At 46.0% G+C, this 20213-nt stretch overlaps 1 pseudogene; it reads left to right on the plus strand.

Moving 5' to 3' along the window:
- The first annotated feature begins 7492 nt into the window (after positions 1 to 7492).
- LOC108524021 (Fc receptor-like protein 6) lies at positions 7493 to 16992 on the plus strand (annotated as a pseudogene).
- Positions 16993 to 20213: the final 3221 nt, after the last annotated feature.

Raw genomic sequence — 20213 nt, forward strand, 5'->3', positions numbered from 1 at the left:
CTGTTGGGTAAACATTTCGGAGTAGATGGTAGGGATTAAAGGAATAGCCACCACGTGGAGTGTACAGGTGCCCACTCAGGCACTGTGTGGGGGCGTGGTGCTCTGAACTTATTGGACATTTAAAAGAGAAAGGAGCGATTACTTCCTTCTGTCCTGGTACAGGGGCCTGTGTTGTCTCTGAGGCCAACTGAATTCACTCTCTTGGTTTAGTTGTACCTGTCAGTCCAGAATTAACTGTGTGTTCAGGGATGTTCCTCAGTCAGCATTGTAGAAATTCAGAGCCCAGGGAGCAGAGGAGTGACAGGGGTGACTATAAAGAAGTCAGTGTGTGACACCACTTTCCCTAAATGTGTAGGGCTTGCTTCTAGACTGTTCTATTCAGCAACGGGTCAGAGACTCAAAAGAGTACTGTCTGATAGAAATATAATGTGAGCCACATACAGAATTTTAAAGTTTCTAGTAGCCACACTAAAAAAAAAGGTGAAATTTAATTTTAATAATATATTTTATTTAATTGGATGTGTTAAAAATGTTATTTCAACAAATAATTAATATTAAGATTACTGAGCTATTTCACATTCTTTGTTTTGTACTCAGTATCTGAAATTTTGGTGTGTATTTTATATGTACAGCATACCTCAATTCGGAAAAGCCACACCTGTGTCGAATGGTCACATGTGGCTTGTGGCTACCATATTGGACAGTGCAGCTCTAAGAGATCCAAGGGTATAATAGCAAGCATTTATTGAACAATTACTATTACATGTATTGGATCATTTAATAACAAGCAATACTCCAAGGCAGCTGCTATTTACTGAAGAATACAAGTGTATTCCTTGGTTTGTGGCCCTTTCTTCTGTCCTTAGGAAGCCAAAGCATAGCATCTTCTGTCTCCAACTCTGCTTTACTCTCTGCTTCTGTCATCATGGGGCTGCATCCTTAGTAGGACTCTTGTGATTACATCAAGCCTACTCTGATAATCCAGGATAATCTCCCAATCTCAAGATCTTTAATCACATCTACAAAGTCTCTTTTGCCGTATAATAAAATATGGACAGGTTCCAGGGTTTAGGATGTGGACATCTTGGGGGGCCATTATTCAGCTTGCACAGAGGGTGACTGTTTTTACAAGCATGTAAGGAAAACTCTGAGCTGAGACTGCAGTTTGTCTACTTCCTCCTTACATCATCTGTGTAACTTGGCTCCTGCTGCTCTAGAAGAGACCATCTCCCCTGCTCCATCATATCTGCAGCCCTGGCTGCTGCAGGGAGAGGCACTGCCTTTCTTCTCTGGGAGTTTTTTGTTCTTCTCCCACCCTGGCCCTTTGCTGCCATGCAGGACTCGGCTGGGAGTGACGTGGGTCTCTTTCCCTGAGAGAGCTGAAGATCTGCAAGGAGACCTTCTCCCTGCCTTTTGCTTCGCATTTTGAAGGGAGGGAGGAGACTAGCCAGAACCATTGACCAGGGGAAGCACCCTTATCCTCTTAGAAGGGATCTTAGAGATCATCTATCCCCTCCACCCCATCCCTATCCTGTCACGAGGATTAATTGCTCTCTAAGTGCCTTGGCCCATGTTGACTTTCAACCTAAGCTTGACCTCTCAAGCAAGTTGTTTCCTTCCTAACAACGGTATTTCAGTGAATTCATTAAAGCCTTTTAGTTGCAAGTAATAGAAACTAATTTAAATTAACTCAAGCGAAGAAAAAAAAAATCCAAGGAATGGTCAGAAATCCACTTCGTGGGGGAATTTGATCTCTTGCTTTTCTTGGCAACTTGAGGACCCTTTTCCTAGGAAAGGGGAATTTTCCCTGTCCCCTTCTGACTTCCAGCACATAATCAGTGATTGTGACTCCAGTCCAGGGCCACTCAATACCCACCCATCATATGTGTTGCATTCCACCCAACAGATGAAGAGGCACAGATGGATGCCACTTCCATTCTGGTGAACTGATGGAAGTACTGTGATGAACCCTCCACAGTAGAAGAAAAGAAAAAGGATGGAAGACACATGTTGCTAATTGGCCTTAAACCTCCTCTGATGGGAACAGGAGGCAGAAGCTGGTCATGAGGGTAAGTTGATAAGAGAGGAGCCTAACCAGGGTGCTAATGAATGGCCAAGATATTGGGATATAAGCTAGAAACTCTAATGTCATTATGTTTCTTTTTTCTTTTCTTTTCTTTTTTTCTTTCTTTTTTTTTTTTTTTTTTTTTTTTTTGAGACGGAGTCTCACTCTGTCACCAGGCTGGAGTGCAGTGGTGTAATCTCAGCTCACTGCAACCTCCACCTCCAGGGTTCAAGAGATTCTCTTGCCTCAGCCTCCCAAGTAGTTGGGGTTACAGGCACTTGCCACCACACCCTGCTAATTTTGTATTTTTTTTTTTTTTTTNTTTTATTGTCTCTATAGGTTTGCCTTTTCCAGCATGTCACTTAGTTGGAATCATACAGTAGATATCATTCCCTGGTTGGCTTATTTCATTGAGTAATATGCATTTAAGCTTCTTCTAGGTAACATCAATTCTTCTTCTTCTTTAATTTTTTTTTTTGAGACGGAGTCTCACTCTGTCACCAGGCTGGAGTGCAGTGGTGTAATCTCAGCTCACTGCAACCTCCACCTCCAGGGTTCAAGAGATTCTCTTGCCTCAGCCTCCCAAGTAGTTGGGGTTACAGGCACTTGCCACCACACCCTGCTAATTTTTGTATTTTCAGTAGAGACGTGGTTTTACCATGTTGTTCAGGATGGTCTCCATCTCTTAACCTTGTGATCTGCCCGCCTCGGCTTCCCAGAGTGCTGGGATTACAGGTGTGAGCCACCGCGCCCGGCCATGTTATGTTTCATACACATGTGTGTGTATGCATATGTACACATATAGACACACTTAACATTACACGATGTACATGCTGGTGTTGGAGATACAAAAATGACTTTACGCTTATCCTACAGGCTTCCCTAAAAGACAAAGAATTGTGGGACAGTTTGATAAATATCATAAGAGATATTAGTAAGTGCTAAAAATAGCACAAGGAGAGGCATGATTTCCTCTGCTTGGGTGTGTCCAGGAAACCTTTACTGAGAAGGGAAAATAGGAATTCAAAGATCACTGGAAGAAGTGTGTGTGTGAGTGAGTGAATGTGTGGCAGGAAGGGGTGATGGGAATGGAGAAAGATGTTCCAAAAAGGAGGAGTCATATGGCCACAGGCCTTGACGTGAAGCGGCACTGACATTTAGAAGAGTGTAGATAGTTCCATGTGGCTGTCAAGACGGGGTCTTGGGTAGAGAATAAGAGAGTGGACAGTTGAGCACAGGCTGAGTCTGGACAGACGTAAGTTTCTAATTTATCTTGTAAGTAAACAGACATCTTGGAAAGAATGGAAGCAAAGTGTGACAAGATCAGATCTGGACTTTAGAAGGAGGAGGACTCTAACAGTGTGGAGGATGAATTGAAGGAAGGACAACTAGGGGCAGCCAGATCTGTTAAGAGAAGGAGAGGCCAAGACAAGATTAGACCTGCAGAGGTGTCATGGGAAACACCACACCTGTGAAGGATGATGAGCTGGCAGCAGGAGTGGTCAGGAGAGACTTCAGACTGCAGTGCAGGTCAGACACCTGGGAAAGGAGAGCAGACAGGGAAGAGGATGATCCTCAAACTGCGGTGCACCTCCAGGACGTCTCTGCCAGGCCTAGTGTCCCAGAATACAGCTCACCTCTTAGCAAGGCCTCACATCAGGCACTCGCTGAGGCGGGTGGATCATCTGAGGTTGGGAGTTTGAGACCAGCCTGACCAACGTGGAGAAACCAGTGGCCTGTTTCTAGCCTTGTTTCTGGCACTCTCTGTGCTCAGTCATTGGCCAGGAGCAGCCTGAGGCAGTGTGAACACCCAGCACATCCAAAATACAGCAGCAAGAGGCTGGAGGCTTCTTGCACCAGGTTCTCTTTAAGGGAGACCTGAGCACACTCCCTGCCAGCACAGAGATGCCTGCAGCAGCACAGTCTGCTCTAAGGCAGTCACGGAAGAATGGAAAGCAGATGGGAAAGAGGACCTAGCCTTGTTTGCCAGCACCCCTTGGTCTGGGAAGGCTGTTTCCCTTCTGGCTTGTGAGGTTGCTGCCCTTGCTCCTTTCTTGGTTGGGGCCAGAAGTTGTCCTCCGCTCTTTTTGAGGACATCACAGGCTTGGCAGATGCAGGAGTCAGCTCAGGCTACTGTAACACATGGCACAGACCAGGTGGCTTAAACAACAGAAATTAATTTCCTCATATATCTGGAGTCTGGAAGTCTAAACTCAAAGGTCAGCAGGATTGGTTTCTTCTGAGGCCTCCCTCCTTGGCTTGTAGATGGCTGTCTTCTCTTTGTGTCTCCACACAGTCTTCCCTCTATGTGCATCTGTGTCCTGGTTTCCTTTTCTTAAAAGGACACCAATCAGAATGGATTCGGGCCCACCCTAATGGCCTTATTTTAAATTGATTACCCCTTAAAATACCCCGTCTCTAAATATAATCACATTCCGAGATATGGGGGTCAGGGCTGCAACATAGGAATTTTGGGGGCCACGATTCAGCCCATCACAGAAGGTAAGAGATGTGCTGCCTCCACTGTTCTCTTACACATCGAGAGCACTGGTCCCTTAGTGTATGCAGGCTTTTCCTTCCTGTGTTCTGCTTCCACTGTGTGACACAAAGAAAGTCAGTGGGTCCAAGAGACACCAACACGCAGAGTGTGATGGAAGAGAGTGTGGAAAGCATTAGAGAGTGAACAGTAGGAAGGTTGGGCATGGTGGCTCACGCCTGTGATCCCAGCACTTTGGGAGGCTGAGGCGGGTGGATCATCTGAGGTTGGGAGTTTGAGACCAGCCTGACCAACGTGGAGAAACCCCATCTCTACTAAAAATATAAAATTAGCCTGGTGTGGTGGCACATGCCTGTAATCCCAGCTACTCAGGAGGCTGAGGCAGGAGAATCACTTGAACCCGGGAGGCAGAGGTTGCAGTGAGCTGAGATCGCGCCATTGCACTCCAGGCTGGGCAACAAGGTTGAAACTCCATCTCAAAAAATAAAAAACAAACAAACAAAAAGTAGAGTGAACAGTAAGCATTAAGTAGGGCTGAACTCTGACATGAGGTGAAATTAAACCCACTTTAGCCCTTGCTCCTCAGGGATCTCTGTTGCCCATCAGTGGAGGAAGTGGGCGGGCACTTGGGCAGGGAGGTTGGGTGCCTTTCTACCACCAGTCACTTTCAGCCATGAGGTAAAGGAACGAAAGGTACACGGCTGGTGGAGAGCATCAGGGGATATGGTGGAGGGGAAGAGGCTGGGAAGAGGGTTCTCAGGAGGACGGGCACCGAGCCAGATGAGAAGGCGAGTCCCCCCGACAGGAGCAGGTCGGAGGGCACAGTCCACCGTGGGGGCGGTGCCTGCAGTCCAGAAGGCCCTCCTGGGAGTGTGTTCAGAATCATTTTTCTGTTGACTGGAGAGGGATGAACCTTCCACAGTAGAAGAAAAGGAAAAGGATGGAAGACACACGTTGCTGATTGGCCTTAAACTTCCTTTGCTTTGGTTTTGCTCAGAGCATCCCAATCTCCTCCCCCAACCCTAATTTTCCTCAAACCCCCCGCTCCGATTCTGTGCTCCATCCAGACCTGACCACCCAAAGTTTCCTAAAACATCCTGTGATTTTCAATCTCTGAGCCAGTTCCTTCATGTACAGTTAATTAATTTATGGCTGCCTCCAAATCCCTTCTCAATGCTATTGGTGAGACCTCCAACAGGATGGGCCATCTCCCTTCTTTGAACTCTCACAACAACCTGACACTTTGCTTTGTGCTTCCATACATGTTTTGTCCTGCATGGCTAGACTGTCTGGGGACAGAACTATTTTATGCAACTCTGTGGCCTCAGTTTTACTTACCACAGTGCCTTACATATAGTAGAATCAAATACATCTTTGTTGAGTTGAATTAAAGTAAAAAAAAAAAGATTGCCTTACATTATTTTCTCTAGGTCATTCATGGTAAAGAGTCCCATGAAGATCTCTTCCAGTCAAGAAAACATTTTTTTGTCTACCATAGTTTGACTTTTAACTATTGCCTTTTGAAGCTCAGATTGATTTAAAGCACTCGGCTTAGATGCTAAAGCTTGCACATTTGCCAACATGAGCTCATAGTTTCATCTAAGCCTGCTTACCTAAGGAGATTTACATTTTTTTTCTGAACATTTATAAACATCTTAGACCAGTTTCTAAACAGAGATATGATGTGATTTCTTCTTATTTTCCTACCAGTGTTTGCATATTAAAAGAACTTGGGGAATATAGTGGCAACCAAATAGACATCAGCAGAATTTCATGTGTGTTGGGGTGATGTCCTAGAGAGAGGTGATTGAGAAGGGCCTTCCCAAAACAACTCAAACCGTACCACCTAGGTAGCCCTATGCTCCTCCTGCTTTGTAGCCATTATTACAACCTTTCCTTACCTACACCAATTTTGCAAGGTTTTCTGCTCATGCTAAGTGATCCACACATTCAGAAAACTGAACATCACCAAATAGAAGTTAAAATGAAACAATGCCCACAGCGTTGATGAGACACATTTAATAACATACGAAGCTAATTTAGTGCCTCATAAAGAATAAGGATAAATGGATCCCTATGCCCTCAGGCCAAAAACAATCTTTATTTTCACATAGTCGAATTAAGTATTTCTGGGGCCAGTGTGCGGGAAAGATGGTATGGAATGGGAGAATCCCTCCTTCCTGCAAGAGGAGAAAGCCAGGGACTGCTCTGTCTGTATTTTTACAAGGAAATTCTTCCTTCGTTTCTAATAGCCAAACTCAGAGGCACTGATGTTGGGCTGGAACAAGGACTTTCTGGTGGGGAGGGCAGCTGGACTGCATAGACTTGAGGTTCAATTTTTGAGGTTCACCTTGCCTTGGGGTCTGTCCTTGTCCACCACTGATGTCTACCATGCTGGACTTTGGAGAATTTTGCTTCCACTTCCACACACCTTGGTACCTTCAGTCAAGTTTTTATTAAAGACTAGGGAGAACAAAAGGGAAATTTAAATAAGAAAAGAGTGCCAGGAATCTGTCTTATAAGATACAATTTATGCATCCTCATCTGTCTGCCTTCTTAGTTGCTGGCCTGTCTGGATGCCATCTTAGCATCTGTGACCCAGGTGGCTACATTTGTCCATCTACCTACCTTAAGGTAGAGCGAGGTCCTGGAGAGATTAGGAAATCTTCCTATGTGCCTAAGATTCACCTCATCAGATCTGGAGTCCTGTCTAAAGAGCCACCTTTTGCCTAACAACACCAAAGTCAAGGTCTCCTTTATGAAGTTCCCCACCCCTGCCCCCCTCTCCCACCCCTAAGTCTTGTCTTGCCTGCTTCTTCTTGGAGGAAGAGGTGGTTGTCACTGAGGTCTCACCTGGCCCTTTTGTCTTGTTCTTCCTGAAGTGGGGAGGGTATGACATGGGCTTACTCTGTGGAGACCCTAAAGCCAGGATGGCCAGGACGCAGCGCAGAAATGTTCCTGTGGAACTTAATAGGAACTATGACCTGGTGGGGTGGGGCAGTGGTGGGGGCTGGCAGTTTTCAAATCTATGTAGGAAGAGGGAGGACGAAAGGCCACAGATACTTCTGTACACAACAGTCCCACTTCTAACCACTCTTTCTGTCAGGAGGTCCTTATTATCCAATCTCACCCCCTCCCTTTTCCCCATGGCAGGTCCCTGTGATGGAAAGTTTGGCGAGACTTTGATCTCATGTTCCTGCATGTCTCCATGAGTACACCTGTGTTCATGCCCCATTCTGACCACTCGGGCTGTTTGGACATGTCTGTCTGAGGGGACAGCTGTCTGGCTGAGGTGTAGATGGCTGGCTCCATCTTACTGAGCTCTGGTTTCTGTGCCTGTCTGCACAGGGCTGTACTCTGGATCTAGGCGAGAAAGCCTCAGGGTCCTTTCCCTCCCCAGTTCCTGGTGGCAAACATCTATGCCTTCCACTTTTCTTTGGTCACTTTCTTCCATTTACACCAGGCTTCTCTACCAGTGAAGTCCTAGCCCTACCAGCAGTAGCTGAAGGATGCTGTCACTGGCTCTATAGGGAGCTAATCCTGCAGGGACATGACTAATCTTTTCTATAACTGGGGAGATGGTGTGGGAGGAGGGTAGAAAAGAGACAAGAATCAACTTCTAGCAGAAAACTCTTCTTTTTCTCCCGAAGTAAAGACTACATCTGCTAACCTCACGTCTTCCAGTACTACCTGGGAACTCAGACTGGGAACAAGGACATCAGCTCAGCCATTCTTTGTCTCTCTCTCTCTAATCTTCTGCCTTCAACAAAAATGCAGGACTAGGGAAAGCAAAAAGGAAACGTAGAAAAGAGTGCCAGGAATCTGTCTTATAAGATATAGTTTATCCTTCCTCATCTGCCTTTCTTGTTAATTCCTGACCTGTCTGGATGTCATCTTAGCATCTGTGCCCCAGGTGGCTACACTTGTCCATCTACCTACCTTAAGGTAGAGCCAGGCTCTGGTGAGATTAGGAAATCTTCCCGGTCCCATTGTTCACCTTTTCACCTGCTCTTCACCTAGCTACAATCTCCTTTCTCTTTCTTTTCTCTTTCCCTTCCCTTCCCTTCCCTTCCCTTCCCTTCCCTTCCCTCCCCTCCCCTTCCTNTGTAAGGGGTGAGGAATCCAGGTACAGGACTGCCCCTCTCCAGCCCCACACCACTCCTGTCCCTCAGGGGAGATGAAGGCCAGGCTGCAGACAAGGGGGATGGCAACTTGCATGGGTGTTACTATTGGAATCTGAGGCCATGCCCACAAGAAAGCAACTTGCAGACCCTCAGAGCCACAGAGAGAGGCTCCCAAGGCTCGGGGTTAGGAGAATCCTGTGGCTGGGCGAGGACAAAGACACCAGCAAGTGGGGCTGCAGATAAAACACAATGAGTTGCCAGGCAGCAGCAGGACCCATGCCACTGCTCCTGATATGCAGCTGCTCCATTTGGCTTCCAAGTAGCTTGTGAGCCATGACTCTATACCCCTTTGTTTTTGCTGCTGTTGTCGTTTTGAGATGGGGTCTCAATATGTTGCCCAGGCTGGACTCAAACTCCTGGGCTCAAGGAATCCAAGTAGTTAGGACTACAGCTGTGCCCTACTGTGCTGGGCTCTGGATTCTTGATACTGTCTTCTACTCTTTACCTCCTCCCACCATTCCCACTGTATACTGAGAAACCCAGTTCCTTAGAATCTTCAGTTTCAAGGAATGGATCCATTCTCAGGTAACTTCAAGAAAGAGAGGTTTATTAAAAGCTATATGGGGAAATAAAGAAGATTGGAATATTTTATTTAATCTAGCGTTTTAATTGAAACATATATGTGAATATGGTAAAACATTAAATTTTAAAAAAAGAACAAAGAAGTGCATTGTAAAAATTGTTTCTAACTCACCCCAGCCTATGAGTTGGTTACCCAGTCTTCCCTTACATTATAAACATTTTATATGCATATGCAAGCATACATATGTATGTGAATATGTATGCGTGTTTCTTTTTATATACAAATGGAGGTGCACTGTACACATGGTTTCACACATTGCTTTTAGTGTTTTCACTAACACTTTATCTTGGGCTCATTCCATATAGGTATTTATGGATCTACTTTGTTCTTTCTCATGACTATATTATATTTCATTATATGGCTGGGCCGCAATTTATTTCACAAATTCCTTATTAATAAACATCTTAATTGTTTTTACCCTTGTGCTATTTTAAGCCATATATATTATATAGATATTCTTTATATATAAAAAGCAAAAGGGTAAAACAACTTTTACACACACACACACACACACACACACACACACACACACACACACATACACATTACAGTCTATACTCCTTCCTTGAGTTCTGGAGTGCTCCATCCACACAGCTGACTTCAAGAACCACCAAATGTAAATGACTCCCAAGTCTCTATCTCCAGCCCAGAACGGACCCTGAAGTTACATATAGGCTCTGAACTGAGGGATATCTCCACCTGGCCATGCCAAGAACATCTCATTTGAAGATGGACACATTTTAACTTACATTTTCCTACAGATCAGTGTCTTGTCCTCAATTTCCTATTATCCTGAATTCCTCCCTCTCCTTTGCCCCTCGCCCCCCATCAAATCTTCAAGTCTGTATCGTCAAGTCTTATAGATCCTGCCTCCTTAGTGTCACTCGGATCTATGCCCTCCTTTCCACCTCACTGCCATTGTTTCAGGTGACACCTCTCTCTTGCCCAGGCAATTGCAATAGGCTCACTGTCTTTTTCTCATCCCATTCTGATCATTCTTTACTTGGCAGCCATCAGATCTCGAATGCAAGTTTGATTCAATTACTCCCAATTTCAAATCCCTCCTTTCCTTTCCAACTGCTCTGGTATAGTTTGAGTTCATCTGATTACTGCCTACCCAGGCTTACTTCTTAGCATGCCCTCTTCACAGTCTATCTCTCCAGGCATGCCACACTCCACCAGTTCCCAGACTACTCCTGGCTGTGTCCTTGCTCACGTGGCTACATCTTGAAACAGCTTCTTCCTACATCTCCCTTATACTGAATACTTATCTTTCAAGATGAGGTCAAGGTGACCTCACCTCTTTGGGTGTCCTCCCTAGGTAGAACTAAGCAGTTTCTCTCTCTGCCCCCTCTGTCACACTTGTAACACTTTGTCTCTTTTCTTACCTTCTACACTGTGAACCAGCATATACCTGAGGGCCTGGCATGTAGAGGTGCTCAATAAATGATTGATGAATGAATAAGTCAATGAATGAATAACAAATAAATTCTGCTTCTCTGCCTTCCATTGAATCAGTACCTTTGTTAAAGAGATGAGAACTCTGACATACATCTAAGTATTGAGACTCCCAAGGAGTTATCTATGTTACTGCTTGGGGACGGAGTTCAGACCACACTTGGAAACCCAAGTGCTCTATGGTTGGTGGTAATAGAGAAACCAGCTTTGAGCACCCGGGCCTGTGCTCAGGGACCCTGTGAGCCTCATAAGTTCCAGAAGTGATAGAAGGTGCCTATGGTCCAGGAAGAGGCTGATTACACCTGTGTTCTTCTTGCTCATAATGGGAATGAGAAGGGAACTCTTCCATGAATCCCATTTCTGCATCCTTTGTCATGATCCTCAGGCCTGATTCCCAGCCATGGCTTTTGGCTCTTGAGGCTACCTGACCTGTGGGAGATTCCACACCTGGGGAGAGACCCTTGTCCTCCCCAGTCAGGGCAGAGAGCTTAAGTTCAGGATGAGAACAGACAGCATAGGGCCCTGCATGGCTGGGGTGGAAACTGAAACCCCTGCTGGGTATTGGTATTGGTGTGGGGCATCAATGGAGTCCAGACCTCTGGGAGCTTTTAAGGAGGAAGGTAGGAGCGAGCCAGATCAGGCTCCTTCAATCCCTGGATTCTCACAGGTCCGGACCTGGAGCTGTCACTGGAGGTGGGGACTACTGAGTCACCCTGGACTGAGGCAGCATGTGAAGTGTGAAGAAATTGGAATTTGTTCAGGAGGAATAAGATAGCTATATAATTGGGATGATTCCAACTGGAACCAAACATGTCGATGGGGAGGAAAACCCAATATATGGTAGGATCAGGGAGAGAGAAAAAGGGAGAAGAAAAGGGAAAGGATAGAGGCACATGGGAAAAGAAGAGGAAGGAAAGAAGAAGGAAAGGGAGGAGAGGGAGGAAAGGAAGTCCAGGTCCTGCCCTTCTCTGTTCAGCATGAAGGACTGGAGACAGTGACACTGCACTGGTGCCATCCAAGGGCCTCCATCCCCAGCAGAGGCCTTAGACTGGGGGCCGCCCTGTCCCTTTGTCTTGCAACCTGGCTGTACCTCCAAGCCTGGCCAAACCTTGTGTTTGAAGGAGATGCCCTGACTCTGTGATGTCAGGGATGGAAGAATACACCACTGTCTCAGGTGAAGTTCTACAGAGATGGAAAATTCCTTCATTTCTCTAAGGAAAACCAGACTCTGTCCATGGGAGCAGCAACAGTGCAGAGCCGTGGCCAGTACAGCTGCACTGGGCGGGTAATGTATATTCCACAGATATTCACACTAACTTCAGAGACTGCCATGGTTCAAGTCCAAGGGAGTCACCAGCTTGGGAGTTTGTGGGGCAGGAGGTGCCTCTCAGGGGTCCCATGTCTAGAGGTCAGTAGCTCTCTGGACAGGACCCCTGTCTCTGGCTGCCCCTCATGCTGGGCCAATGTGTGGGGCCCCGAGGTTTCCCAAGATGTTGTCTCAATACCCCCATCTCCCCACCATGGGGCACATATGGAGCCAGCGGAAGGAGGGGGGAGATTCCTGGGAGGGGGGCACTGGACCAGTCCAGGTTCACCCTTCCCCTCTGTGGACTAGAGGACCTCGAAGGGCCCCTCTGCCTCTGACTTCCAAGATTCCAGAAGGGTCTGGCTGTGTGGGAGTCATTTCAGAGCTTGTGGGTAAGGACAAGAGGACAGGTCCTGGGGATCAAACTGCCTCCCATCGGCGTCCCCAGGCTGCAGCCCGGGATGAGTAGAAGCTCAGGCCTCAGCCTCCTGGGGCTTCATCATCCGGGACTCCCCTCCTGAGCCCTGGGCCTGCATCTCCCCAGAGCTGTTCCCACCTCCTGTGCTGAGTGCCACCCCCTCTCCTGAGCCCTGAGAGGGTAGCCTGGTGACTCTGAGATGTCAGACAAAGCTGCATCCCCTGAGGTCAGCCTCAAGGCTCCTCTTCTCTTTCCACAAGGATGGCCATACCTTGCAGGACAGGGGCCCTCACCCAGAACTCTGTATCCCAGGAGTCAAAGAGGTTACTCTGGACTTTACTGGTGTGAGAAGGCCCCCGAGGGTGGCCAGGTCCAGAAGCAGAGCCCCAGCTGGAGGTCAGAGTGCAGGGTAAATGTGTGAGGGAGTGGCGACGCCCCCAAGGGTCTGGGCATCAGGCAGTGGGACCTCCTGGGAGGAGAGGAGTTGTGGGAAGGGTCCCCAGGAGAGGAAGGAGCCAGGGTCCTGGGTGGTCAGGCTGAGCTTCCCACCCCATGTGCGTCCCAGCTCCTGTGTCCCGTCCTGTGCTCACTCTGCACCACGGGTCTGCTGACCCTGCTGTGGGAGACGTGGTGCAGCTCCTCTGTGAGGCCCAGAGGGTCTTCCCTCCAATCCTGTACTTGTTCTACCTCAATGGAGAGATCTTGGGGATCTCTCCTGAGAATCACTCGGCTCCCCATGGAGCTGTTTCCCCCTTGTTTCCAGTGAAGTCAGAGCAGGATGCTGGGATCCCGTCCTGCAAGGCTGAGAACAGCATCTCCAGAGAGAAGAGTGAGCCCAAAAGGTCTCCCTTGTTGATGCATCTTGTCTTCTAACTGGGCTCTGAGCCCTGGGGGCTAGGATAATGGTTCAGTCATCACTGCACCCTCAGCAGCCTGGCATGGAGTGAGGGGAGCTTGGAGGAGGCAGATGTGTGGAGGGAGAGGAATCTCAAGCGTTAGGAAAACAAGGGCAACAGGGCCCAAGCAGTGAGATGTGTCTCCTTTTCACAACCACAGAAGTTGCGGATCCTTCCAGAGAACTGGTTTCCTGTGGTCTCAACAACGCTGAGCCTTCTAGCTCTTGGCTTAAGACACAGGCAACTTTCCTGCGGTGAGGGTGTAGGGTGTGTGTGAGGGGTGGGGCGGGGGCCAGACCTAGAGGCACATACAGGGCATGAACAGAGAAGTGGAAGGAGCTGGAGTCCCGTGTGCATGTGGGCCTGGGAGACCTGCAGGAGCCCAGAATCCTCAGCTTGGCCCTCATGACTCTCCAAGCCCTCTAGGCACCCTCCCCCCAGAGTTGTCTGCTGGGGTGAGCCATTGACATGGGTCTGTATGCTCTTCTGCAGAGGGAGTTCCGTGGCCTTACAGACAATTTTTTTTTTTTTTTGGTGGCGGTGGGAGGAGGGCAATCACAGGCCTCTGAGTTCCCCAGGACTCCTCAGAGTGCCAGGGGAGAAACAATAGCTGTTTTGTCCAGGTGTGGCCTGAAGATTCATGAAAGTTACTCTAAAGACCTGGGTGTCAACTGTGACGCTGACCCTGTGTCCTTCCCAAATGGTCCTGCAAAGCTGCCAGGACTCCCACTTTCTACTGCACATCCTAATCTTCTATGCCTGGGAATCTTATCCAATAAATAGAGGTGACAGAATTAGTCCAAGTCAGCCTCAATGTGTGTCAGCATCTCTGCACCTTCCTTGGTCTCAGAGGACACTATGTGATATCTCTCCTCACCTCACTCAGAGGTGGGTGGCACCCTTAACCCCCTTCTCCAACCCAGGGTACCAACTCATAAAGGGGCTCAATGGCTATGAGGACAGAGGGTCCCTGCTGGAATCCTTCACCCTGGACTTCTCCCCGAGTGATCTTGTTCTCCAGCAGTCATTGTCAGTGCAGGGCAGGATTGAGGAGTCTGGCCATCCTGGACTGATTTGGTTTGATTGGTTGGTTTGTTCCTTCCTTCCTTCTTGTTGCCTTGTTCTAAAGATGAATTTTCGTTGCCTAGTGAAGCATCAGCCTTTCCCAAAGACAGGTCTAGCATTTGCCCTCCACTATGAGGTGCCGATCTCTAGGCCCTGGAATGCCATGCCTGATAAAAGTGTCTTTGTTTGTCTAGGGGCCTTGGCCATCAGACAGTTCAACAGTGTGATTTATGATGATGGATTTATGCCAAGCACTATCATTTCTACCTCCAGAGGGACTGGAGACCAAAGGTGTCAGCTTGCCCTTTGGAAGGGCCAGTGACTGAGAGTCAGCCATGTGGGCAGCGTGTGATTTAGTCCTAGTAAAAACTCTGAGGCTTGGGCGAGATTTCCTGGTTGGAAATATTGTGTGTGTATTGTTACACACTGATGCCAGAAGAGTACCCTGTCCTAACCCTATGGAAAAGGACATACTTAGTACTTCCCTGGACTCTGTGCGCTTCTTTCCTAGGCTGATTTTAATATGTGTCCTTTCCCTACAATAAGACATAACCATGAATATAACAGCTTTCACTGTATTCTGTGAATATTTCTAGCAAATTACTAAAACTGAGGGTAGTTTTTGGAACTCCTTGAACTTTCAGGTGGTATCAGAAGTGAGGGCAGTCCTGTGTAGATTGTATTCTTTCTGACTGTACACTTGGCTAAACGCTCATGCACGTCTTAGAAAATGTACACACTGTCGCAAGATAAAATACTAGTTAGGAAGATGAGGTTAGAAGAAAGTAGGGTAGGAAAATAAGTTGCAGCAAGGAACAAGCACAGTGTCCAAACTATGCTTGAGTGTTCTATCCATGACTATGGGAGGGCTACAAATGCAGCTTTCTGCTTTCCAGCAGCAACTCCAAGAGGACAGTAAAGTCTACTGTAAAATCACAGGGCTGCTCAGAGAGATGGCCCTGCTGTTCCTACCACTGGGAGGCATTTTGTCTCAAGAAAACACTGTGCGATGATAATGAACAGCATCTTTAGCCTTACCTTTCCCATAGCCCCACTGAATATTCCTGCTTTATAACACTCTTTGACACAGGCCATGGTCATTGATTGTAACAAAGCATTTCAGGGGAGCAAGTCTGCACCATCCCCATAGGAGATGGCTTGGGTTTTATCTTTCTTTTTTTTTCTTTTCTTTTTTTTTTCTGAGACGGAGTCTCGCTCTGTCGCCCAGGCTGGAGTGCAGTGGCGCATCTTGGCTCACTGCAAGCTCCGCCTCCCAGGTTCACGCCATTCTCCTGCCTCAGCCTCCTGAGTAGCTGGGACTACAGGCACCTGCCACTATGCCTGGCTAATTTTCGTATTTTAGTAGACACGGGGTTTCACTGTGTTAGCCAGGATGGTCTCGATCTCCTGACCTCGTGATCCGTCTGCCTCGGCCTCCCAAAGTGCTGGGATTACAGGCGTGAGCCACCGTGCCTGGCCAGGTTTTATCTTTCTAATAATTCAGCTAAACCTGGGTTAGTGATTCTCAATGGAGGCAGAAAGCCCAACTTTGAGGACCTCTGCCAGAGTGAGCCATGATTACATATAGGAGCATATGGCATGCTTTTGTGGTTTTAAGGCTATACAAAAAGGTGATAAACACTATTTTATTTATTTATTTATTTATCTATTTATTTATTGAGAAGTGTCTTTCTCTGTCACCCATACTGGAGTGCAGAGGTGCTATCATGGCTTACTGCAGTCTCCACTCCCCCTTCACCCATGGGCTCAAGCAGTCCTCCCACCTCAGCCTCCTGAGAAGCTGGGACTATAGAAGTGCACCACTGCACCACCATGCCCAGCTAACTTTGTGTTTTTGGTAGAGATGGTGTTTTGCCATGTTACCCAGGCGAGTCTTGAACTCCTGGGCTCAAGTGATCTGCCTGCCTCGGGCTCCCAAAGTTCTGGGATTACAGGCGTGAGCCACCACGCCCGGTTAATAAACACTATTTTAAAGGATTTTGAGTGGGGTGTGGAAACGTGTTTTTAAGGAAAATATTCCTCTCTCCTGTCCAGGAAATATTTTCATAAGCCCAATATGTAACTAGGTGAAAATCCAGCTATTCTAGTTGAAATGGAGATGAAAGTCCAGGAATTACACCTGGCAATGCTGCCCCATTGTTTTGCCCATCTGCAATCCCCGAGCAGAGGTGCTCCCTAGAACCCTTAAGGCTCCAAGGCATTGCCTTGGGATTTAAGCAAAGTGCTGAGATGGGATACTCCCTCCAGCTTCTACAAGAATAGTTTATTTTTTATCATATTGAGTTTCTTGTAATATTTCCATTGAGGAAAGGTTGCATGGATTTTTTTATTTTTAAGTTCAGCCGCCAGTGTTCTAGAGGAAGGACTTAGCTGCATAGCCTTTGGGTAATACCTCATCAGGTGAGCTTGGGAAAGTAAAGAGTTAGGGACTATACCCCTTACCCCCTTCTCTATCCCCCCAGGCAGCTATCCACAGTCAGCAAAATTGGCTATCCCTAGTGCTAGAAATTGTCCATCATAGAAAACTTCTCTCCACCTCTTCTCCCTCCATCCAGAGAGCAGTTGTAGTGGTTGCTTCTTAACCCTCCACTTCTCCTTCTGTTTCCCATTTCCTCTTCTAGTAGTTTGAGGGGGAATCCCCAAGCCCTTCCCTACCTCTTCTTCTTCTTTCTATTTTTTTTTTTTTTTGAGATGGAGTCTCACTTTGTCACTCAGGCTGGAGTCCAGTGGTGCGATCTCAGCTCACTGCAACCTCTACCTCCTGGGTTCAAGCGATTCTCCTGCCTCAGCCTCCCGAGTACAGGTGCCTGCCATCACATCTGGCTGATTTTTGTTTTTTTAGTAGAAACGAGGTTTCACCATGTTGACCAGGCTGGTCTCAAACTCCTGACCTCAGGTGATCCACCTGCCTCGGCCTCCCAAAGTATTGAGATTACAGACGTGAGCCACCGTGCCCAGCCCTTCCCTACTTCTTAACCATTTCCATAGACTAGAAGAAAATGTCTCCATTGTTGATGTGCTGCTACCAGGCTTCTTTCCTCTCAGAGGAAGAAACCTCTCAGACATAGGAAATCCTGCCTCATAATCCAATGACTGAAACTCTGAGCCACCTTCAATGTTCCAAGGTCAGAATCCCAGGCAGTCCCTCTCTCCCCTACAAAGAAGGATTTGACCAAGAGAGAAGAGTACCATGGGTGCCACAAAACCGTTGTAAGTGGCAAGGTATTTGGGGAACTTGACAGGGAAGAGAGAAGATTTTGCATGTGATAATGGAAAATATTTAATGGGAAGGAGAGGAGTGAGTAACCATGAGAAAAGAGAAAATGAGATTGCCTTCTGAGTCTCGAAGTGCTAAGTAAACACTTGGTACATCAGAGATGAGGCATGCACATTATCCCTAAAGAATTACAAAAATGAGATGGGGTGGTGTGAACAGCTCTCAAAAGAGTAAGTATGAGAGAATGTACCTCAACACAATAAAATCCATATATGACAAGCCCACAGCTAATATTATACTCAATGGAGAAAAGTTGAAAGTTTTTCTTCAAATATCAGAAACGCAACAAGGATGCCCACTTTCACTACTCCTTTTCAACGTAGTTCTCGAAGTCCTAGCCAGAGCAATTATTCAAGAGAAAGAAATAAAAACCATCTTAATAGAAAGGAAGAAGTGAAATTGTCTTCATTTTCTGATGAAATGATCTTATATATATATAAAACCCTAAAAATCAAAAACCCTTAGAACTGATTTAAAAAATTCCATAAAGTTGCAGGATACAAAATACATGCACAAATTAGTGGCATTTCTGTATGCTAATAACAAGCTATCCAAAAAGAAAATTAAGAATGATCCCATTTACAATAGCAACAAAAGATAAAATAAAATAGTGAGATGTAAATTTAACTAAGGAGGTGAAAGACTTATATACTGAAAGCTATAAAACACTAGTGAAAGAAATGGATGAAAACACACATAAACGGCAAGATATTCCATGTTCATGGATTGGAAAAGTTAATACTGTTATAATGTCCATATTAACCCCAAACAATCTACAGATTCAATGCAATCTCTATTAAAATTCCAATGTCACTCTAAACAGAAATAGAAAAAAAATCCTTAAATTCGTAGGGAACAACAAAAACACAAATGGCCAAAACAATTTTGAGCAAAAATAATAAAGCTGGAGACATCACACGACCTGACTGTAAAGTATATTATAAGCAGTTGTAATCAAAACAACATAGTAGTGGCATAAAAACAAATCCACCAACCAGTGGAACAGAAATAAACCAATGCATTTATAGTTGATTGATTTTTGACAAAGGTTCCAAAAGCCTACAATGAGGAAAGGACAATCTATTCAATAAATGGTGTGGGAAAACTGGTTATCCACATGCAGAAGAATGAAATTAGATCTTTATCTTACAGTATGCATAAAAATCAACTCAAGGGAGGGATAGCATTAGGAGAAATAACTAATGTAAATGACAAGTTGATGGGTGCAGCAAACCTAATAATAATAGTAAAAAAACCTCAAAATGGGAAAGACTTTAATGCAAGACTTGGCACTGTAAAACTACTAGAAGAAAGCATAAGGGGAAACCCTCGTTACATTGGTCTGGACAAGAATTTTTTGGATTTGACTCTGACAGCTCAGGTAACAAAAGCAAAAATAAACAAATGGGATTGCATAAAACTAAAAAGTTTATGCATAGCAAAACAAAAACAACAAAGTGCAGAGACCCACAGAATGTGAAAAAATATTTTCAAACTGTACATCTGATAAGGAGTTAAAATCCAAAATATATAAGGAATCCAAACAACTCATTAGCAAGAAAACAAGTAACTTGATTAAAAAATGGACGGCCGGGCGCGGTGGCTCAAGCCTGTAATCCCAGCACTTTGGGAGGCCGAGACAGGCGAATCACGAGGTCAGGAGATCGAAACCATCCTGGCTAACATGGTGAAACCCCGTCTCTACTAAAATACAAAAAAATTAGCTGGGCGAGGTGGTGGGCGCCTGTAGTCCCAGCTACTCGGGAGGCTGAGGCAGGAGAATGGCGTGAACCCGGGAGGCGGAGCTTGCAGTGAGCTGAGATCTGGCCACTGCACTCCAGCCTGGGGGCAGAGCGAGACTCTGTCTCAAAAAAAAAAAAAGGGCAAATGACTTGAACAGACACTTCTCAAAGGAAGACATACAAATGGCTAACAGGTTCATTAAAAAATGCTCAGCATCACTAATCACTAAGAAATGCAAATTAAAACCACAATGAGGTATCACCTCACACCTGTTAGACTGGCTTTTATCACAATGATAAAAGATAACATGTGTTGATGAAGACACAGAAAAAAGGGAACACTTTTACACTGTTAGTAAGAATGTAAATTAGTACGGCTGTTGTGGAAAACAGTATGGAGGTTCCTCAAAAAACTAAAAATGTAACTTCCACTTGATCCAACTATCCCACTTCTGAGAATATATCCAAAGGAATTAAAATGACTGTGTTGAAGGGTATCCCTTTAACATGAACTCCCATGTTTATTGTAGCATTATGTACAATAGCTAAGATGTGGACTCAATCTAAATGTCCATCAATGGATAAACAGATAAAGAAAATGAGGTGTATACACACAATGGAATACTAATCAGCCTTTAAAAAGAATGAAATTCTGTCATTTTGGACAACACAAATGACTCTAGAGGATACTGTGCTAAGTG

The sequence above is a fragment of the Rhinopithecus bieti genome, unplaced genomic scaffold (genome assembly GCF_001698545.2).
Source record: "Rhinopithecus bieti isolate Rb0 unplaced genomic scaffold, ASM169854v2 scaffold_77291, whole genome shotgun sequence".
Lineage (NCBI taxonomy): Eukaryota > Metazoa > Chordata > Mammalia > Primates > Cercopithecidae > Rhinopithecus > Rhinopithecus bieti.